Source organism: Panthera pardus, unplaced genomic scaffold (assembly GCF_024362965.1).
Source record: "Panthera pardus isolate Hobbes unplaced genomic scaffold, ASM2436296v1 HiC_scaffold_8, whole genome shotgun sequence".
NCBI classification, from domain to species: Eukaryota; Metazoa; Chordata; class Mammalia; order Carnivora; family Felidae; genus Panthera; species Panthera pardus.
Genome location: NW_026527013.1, coordinates 116,560,802 through 116,567,779, shown reverse-complemented (window position 1 = coordinate 116,567,779; position 6,978 = coordinate 116,560,802). Strand labels below are relative to the sequence as shown.

The window sequence follows — 6,978 nt, the reverse complement described above, 5'->3', positions numbered from 1 at the left end:
TGAGCTCCTACAGCACGCAGTTGCACGCTGAGCTGCCAGTAGCCCCTCTTTGACGCTGCTGCAGCTCTCCCCTCCTTCCGCCCTTCCCACCTGCGGAAAACCAGGGGTCCCAACTGCCCCGACTGCGTCATGGAAACCGCTCGCTTTTTACGAGACCATCGCCCCACCTCCTTCCTCGGGTCGACTCCCGATTGGTGGGAGTGTGGCCACTTTGCCACGCCTCCCGCGGCCCTCCTCTGTGTGGCTCCGCCCCCGAAGGCTCCTCCTCCTCGCTCCCGCCCCTGGCGGTGCTCCTCCCGCTAATCTACTGGCGGCGCGGAGAAGTTCTGGGCAAAGTACTGGGAACCGGCTGCGCGTCCGCAGCGCCAGCAATCGTGGCATCGCCGGGGACCCCAGCGCACGGCGGCCAGTACGCGGCGCGAACTCCGGCCCGGCTGTCCATCCGCTAGTGGCCGTCCCCGCCACCGCCTATTGCTGCTGGCACGGGAACTGTCAGCTGCGCGTTGCAGGGGGACCGGAGAAGCCGGCTTTGCCTCCTCCCGGGTCTGCGGGCGAAGCCGGGAGACGGGCACCGGAGAACTAGGCGGAGTCCCCGACGGCGGAGCGTGCAGGTAAGCGCCGGGAAGCTCGCCAGAAGGGTTCTGGGGTGGTGAGGGCCAGAGGCGGTGCTGGCTCGCAAGGACTCCGGTTTGACGGGCGCCAACAGTCTCGGTGGGACCAGAGTCTGCCTCCTGTCGCTCCTGGCTGGTGGGGCAGCCCCGAGCAGGAGAGATTGCTGTCGGGGCCGGCGCCAGCTTCCGGGGAGGTAGGGCCGGGGTGCTGCCCACCCTGGAGCTCCGTCCTGGGAGGGACGGTTTGGCCAGGATCGACGGCGAGAAGGCTCGGAGCGCCGGGGCCTGGGTCCGGGCGCCGGGGGGTTCGGCACGGAGAGGCTGTCCTGGGCAGCCGAGAGGCGCGGCGCCGGGGCGAGAGGCACAGGAAACCTGTTTAAGTGTGCCGAGCGCGCGGCCTTACCACATCCGCGGGATGGGGCGTGCTGGGGGGACGCGGGCGACGCTGGCCTTGCAGCGCCCGGCTCGCCTGGGTCCCCTGGCTCGGCCCGCCCCACTCCCGGTTTTCCCGGCTGAGGGCATCCGCCCCTTCGGGCCTTCCAGCGTCCTGGGAAGCGTTTGCAGCCTCTAGAGTCATCGGAGGGCATAATGGTAGATCGTTCAGATACTTCTTAACAGGGTTAATGAACTTGCCAGCCACCTTCTGCACACTTGTACTCTTCCAACCCCGTTTCACAAACTACCAGGCTCAGTCGGAACCCCTTAGCCGAGGGGTCTGTAAAGTTTGTGCATCTGAAGGGGTCTGTGCTGAAGTGCATCCGAAGCCTCCACCGCCTCCCCCTCCCCCGCTGATGTTGCACTGAGCCTCAGATTTTGAGAACTGGGTTGAGTCGTTTAGAAATATTTTAAGCTGCAGCTGCAAAAGAGATCCTCACACAGACAGGAAAAAATGTAGGTCTGACTTCTGATGTCCACATTCTACCCCTAAGCATCATACAAGATGAAGTTCCCCCTTCTGGCCAAAGGAGACCACTCACGCAGGCCTGGGCAGAAATGCACCTAGCTAAATGAAGATTCCCCCTCGCCAACCCCCCCCCCCCCCCCCCCCCCCCCGCAGCTTGCTAGCATCCACCCCCCTTCCCAGTTTGGTGTTCCTCTTAGCTCTGAAACGATCGCCTTGGGCTGTTTACTGTCTGGCTTCCCCTACCAGAATGGAAGTTCCAGGAAAGCAAAGACTTTGTCCTGTTCATCGCTGCATCCCCAAAGTCAACAACAGTGCCTGCAAGAAACGAATAAAAACTTCTCTGTAAAATATGAAGAATGGTGATTACATAGCTGGTTTTGATTTTCATCCTTTTTTATCCTTTTTTTTTTTTTTTTCTATTCAGAAAATTAACAAATACCAGTAACTACTATTGTTTGAGTACCTACTAAGAACTGGATATGTGCTGGGAACTTATATTGATTACCTCATTAAACATTACTGTAATGTTATTATTAGGTATTTCTAAGCAGATAGGACCTTAGGCTCTAGCAGGTTAACCAATTTCCCCAGGATTATCCTGGCAGAACTAGAATTCCATTCCGTTTTCTGTTGTGCTGGACCACTTCCAAGAAATTAAAATGTATTTTTCACCATTAAAACCAATAGATGTTTAGCTTTATTTGTTTTTTTAAATTTTTTTTATTAAATTTTTTTTTTACATTTATTTATTTTTGAGAGACAGAGTGAGACAAAGTGAGAGTGGGGGAGGGGCAGAGAGAGAGAGGGAGACACAGAATCCGAAGCAGGCTCCAGGGTCTGAGCTGTCAGCACAGAACCCGACCCCGGGGTTGAACCCACAAACCATGAGATCATGACCTGATCTGGAGTCAGACGCTCAACGGACTGAGCCACCCAGGTGCCTCTGTTTAACTTTATTTGTGACAAAACTGTATTGCTTAGCCAAAAGAATATTTGTTGCTTTATCATTGAGGTAACAGTTTCAATAATAGCTAATAGTTATGTTGTAGGACAGATACTACCAGGCTGCAGTAGGTTGTATTATCTCATTTAATTTTTACCATCTTATAGGCAATGTTGTGAGGTTGTCTCCGTTTTTTTCAGATCAAAAAACCACAGCCTAGGTTCAGGAACATGCCCAGGGTCAATAGTAAATTGCTGAGCTCGGTTTTGTCAATGGTTTTTCTGACTCTAAATCTTTAGATCGTTCTACTACATAGAAATCTCTCCTGTTCCCACTGTTTGATTAGTTGTTAACTTATGATAGGGTCCAATGATACAATATATTAAAACCATGTGAGGTTGGGCTATAAAGTTATCACTGACGATGTCAAGTGTCTAGTTGTACTATTTTCTGAATTGTTGAGACTCTTACTGCCATTGATTTTTGTGGTTGAGTTTATGGTTTTGTGGGCTTGGTAGATGGGGGACTTTTAATAATATAAAAGGGAAGGAAATTCTTCTTCCACATAAATCTAAATTGAAACTTTCACTTAAATCTGAAGAGAAATCTGATGGGTTTTATTCACTGTGGTAAATGAACTTTGAACGCAGTAATGCTTTATGCTTCTTAAGGAAAGTGCTGGAAAGACAGCTAGTTCCTCTGTTCCCATATGTAGAACAGAGGAGAGTCAGAAATCACTACTAATTCTAAAAGCTTCTGCAGCAACCTTTTAGTAAAATAACTACATTTCAGCTCTGTACTCTTGTAATAAAACCGAGGGCAAGAAGTTAGATAAGAGTTTTAAGGTTACCATGCCTAAAGGGCTAATGGCAGAATAGGGTGGAAAGGAATTTGCGATCATTTGTTTTTCTTCTTCCATTCCCATTTTAGGGGGTAATATAACATTTTTCCCTGCATGAGAGTCTGGATAATCCAGTTTTATAATGTGCCTCTTGGCAGTACTATATTTTCTTAATGGTTAATTCCATTTTAGGAGTACTCCAGCGAGGGTTGGGGAACCCTCCAACCCAGAATGTCCACAGAAGTGATGGGCGGGTGCACAGGAAGGAAGATAGAGCCTTCCAGGCATAATTGAGAGCTGTCTAGTTCTCTGTGAATTTCTTTTCTGTCTACATCTTGCTCATCCGCTTTTTAACCCCCTTCTTCTGGAAAATTCCCTCTTGACTTTCCAGTCACTACTGTTCAGGCCACGTTTAAGCTCACCCCAACTCTCGTCCCTCTCTTCCTCAGCATCTTTCACACGGATCCATTCCCATTCCCCCTGCACCATCTCAGTTCGGGGTCTTAGGGACTGCTGCACTGTCCTACCATTACTTACAGGCAGATTTTCCTCCTACAGTGTCTCCTTCATATCACATTCAGGTCAATGCTTTAAGTGCTGTCCTTATGTGGCTAAAACTTCCTGAGTGGCTTCTAGAGTTAATAGTAATAACATTAATAACAGCAGCAGTAGTTGCCAAACGTCTTGTGCCCTATTGTCATGCGTGCCGTATATGAGTTACTACCTTTAATCCTCAGAGCAACACCAGAGCAGGCACTGTTATTATAATTCCGGGTCAGGGTTGGAAAAGTTGTGCTCCAGATGAGGCTGCTTCACAGCTAGTACAGGTGGATCTGAGCCTGAAATGCCAAGTCCTTTCTCTTCCCATTTAAGTGTAGAGTCCCCAGCCTATAGTCAGGATTCTGCAGCCTGGGCTCAGGGCCGCCTTCCCCCTTCATTCCCCAACTCTGTGCACCGGCAGCAACTGAGCACTTTATTCAGCAACTGAGCATTTTGCCTTGGCCCATACACTCTCTCATTGCCTAGAAAGCTCTTTCATTGTCTCTAGCTGTGAAAAACCAACTCTTTAAAGGCTGAACTCATAAGCCACTTCTGCCACAATAATGTCTTTGAACTTAATCTCTCACAGCATTTAAAAAAAAAATGAGCCCTCAGTTTAGTTTCTGACCACTGAATATGTTGGCTTCTTTCTTTCCTTTAGTACTTTGTTCCTTTCCTACCTCCGCCCACCCAAGCAATCCCCCTACCCCTCTGCCTCCTGGCCTAGTTATTTATTCAAATGTATTGCTTCCCTTACTAGATTGTAAATGCCTTAAAAGCACAGCTAGTACACTTTCCTCATATTTCTGTTCCTCAGATCACTAAGTGTGGTATCCTGTCCACAGCAGGTGCTCAATTAAAAAGAGAATATGAAAGGATTGTATTTGGTTATATTCTGTTAGAATATTCTGTGAAAAATGTAATTGGAATGTGGCATTTTGTTTCCTACTTTTTGATCCACAATATTGTAATGCCTTCATCAACTTATGATGAAGTAAAAGAAATCCTAGTTATTTAAATCCCTGGGGAAGTACCTATTCTGATTGTTTTCACCTTGGAGATATTGTAAGGAGATCTCAGACCCATTCACAAATAAACATTGTAGAATAAATGCCTTTGATATGCACTATTTTTTCATATATATGGTGGTGTTATTAAAAATGAATTAAAACTTATGGAATTTGAACTATATTTTGGTCAATTTTTTATCGATAAATGAGCATTTCACATTTGTAACCTGATTTACCAGAACCTTTGTGAATCACCTCTGGCTCACAGTTCATCATTCATCACTTTGCTCTGTGGTTTCCAGTCACATTGAACTGAATGCAGCACCTTGCCTGTATCCCCAGGGCTATGCATAATGTGCTCTGGCCTCCCCGTTTTGCACAAACTCACGTCTTCTTTGTAATCTCTTCTTTCTCACCCATATTCACCTGGTTAATTCCCACTCGTCCATCACATTTCAGCGTGGATGTCACTTGCAAGAAGTCTTCCTCTCCCACCTCCAAGTTAAAGTTGGAGAACACTCTTGCCACTCTGCCTACCCATTTTATAGAGAGCCATTATCATACCGTTTTGTAACTGTTGATCACTTGACTGAATCTTCCTTGAAACCGCTGACTCTTGTTTGACTTACATTAGAATCCCTTAGGGATCTTTTAAAAAATTTTCCCTACCCAGGCCCCACTCCCTAAGCTTCTGGATCAGGTGGCTGGGGGTAAGGAGGGTTGGTCACTGGAATTATTTTGTTTTAAAGGACTTTTCTCATTCTGTATTATAGCTGGATAGTATTCCATTGTGTGTAACATGCTTTATCTAGTTACTTATTTTTAAATAACAGCTTTATGGAGATTTTCATATTTTATACAATTCACCCACTTAAAGTATACAAATCAATGATTTTTTAGTATATTCACAGGTGTGTAACTATCACCATAATTAATTTCAAAACATTTTGTCACCCCCCCAAAAAAATCCGCCCCTATCTGCAGTCTCTTCTTTCACCCTGAAACCACTAACCTACTTTATGTCTGTATGGATTCACCTATCCAGGACATTTCATGTAATTGGAATCATACTCTGTGGTCTTGTGTGTAGCTTCTATCAGCAAACATATTGTATTCAAAGTTCATCTCTGTTACAGCATGAATCAGTACTTGATTCGGTTTTATTGCCTAATAACGCCCCCATTGTATGTAATACCATGTTTTATTTATCCATTTGCCCATTGATGGAACTGTTATTGTTTATTAAAGCTTCCTTGAGTGGTCCTATTGTGCAGGCAGGAACTAAGCCACAAGTTCCTTTGAGTCTTGTTTGTGGTTGTGTCTTGGGACTAGACCAGTGTTTGACGCAAGATAGATGTGGAATAAACATCTGAATGAAGGAAGCATTTTACTAAAAGTACAACTCCTGTTATGTTGGTGTCATCAAAAATGTCATTAAAAAGAGATCCTCATAGTTGATTGTTTAGATTCCAATTTGAACAAATGTACAACTGTTAAAAAAAAAGATGAAGGAAATTTGAACATGGATGAAATGCTATGATTTTTAGCATTTGCTTCAAAATAATCTGAGGTTGGGGAGAGAGTTTAGAGGAAACAAGGCTGTCTATGAGTTAATGATTATGGAAGTTGGGTGATGAATTCATGGGATTTTTAAAAAAATATTAATTAATTAATTTATTAATTTACATCCTAGTTAGTTATCATATAGTGCAACAGTGATTTCAGGAGTAGATTCCAGTGATTTATCCTCTATGTATAACACCCAGTGCTCATCCCAACAAGTGTCTTCCTAATGCCCCTTACCCGTTTAGCCCACCCCCCTTCCCAAACTCCTCCAGTAACCCTCTGTTTGTTCTCTATATTTAAGAGTCTCTTATGTTTTGTCCCCCTCCTTGTTTTTATATTATTTTTGCTTCCCTTCCCTTATGTTCATCTATTTTGTATCTTAAATTCCTCGTATGAGTGAAGTCATATGATTGTCTTTCTCTGACTAATTTTTCTTAGCATAATACCCTCTAGTTCCATCCATGTAGTTGCAAATGGCAAGATTTCATTCTTTTTTGATTGCCGAGTAATACTCCATTGTATATGTATACCACATCTTCTTTATCCATTCATCCATCGATGGA

General features: G+C 45.1%; 1 protein-coding gene across 5 annotated transcripts in view; it reads left to right on the top strand.

Moving 5' to 3' along the window:
• Positions 1-298: 298 nt before the first annotated feature.
• The window catches only part of OSBPL3 (oxysterol binding protein like 3), a 178,365-nt gene continuing 171,685 nt past the window's right edge, over positions 299-6,978 (top strand). For all 5 annotated transcript variants that reach the window (XM_019443630.2, XM_019443628.2, XM_019443629.2 and 2 more), the window contains exon 1: positions 299-611. The gene's annotated coding sequence lies outside the window, so the exon portion shown is untranslated. The remainder of the gene's footprint in view (positions 612-6,978) is intronic.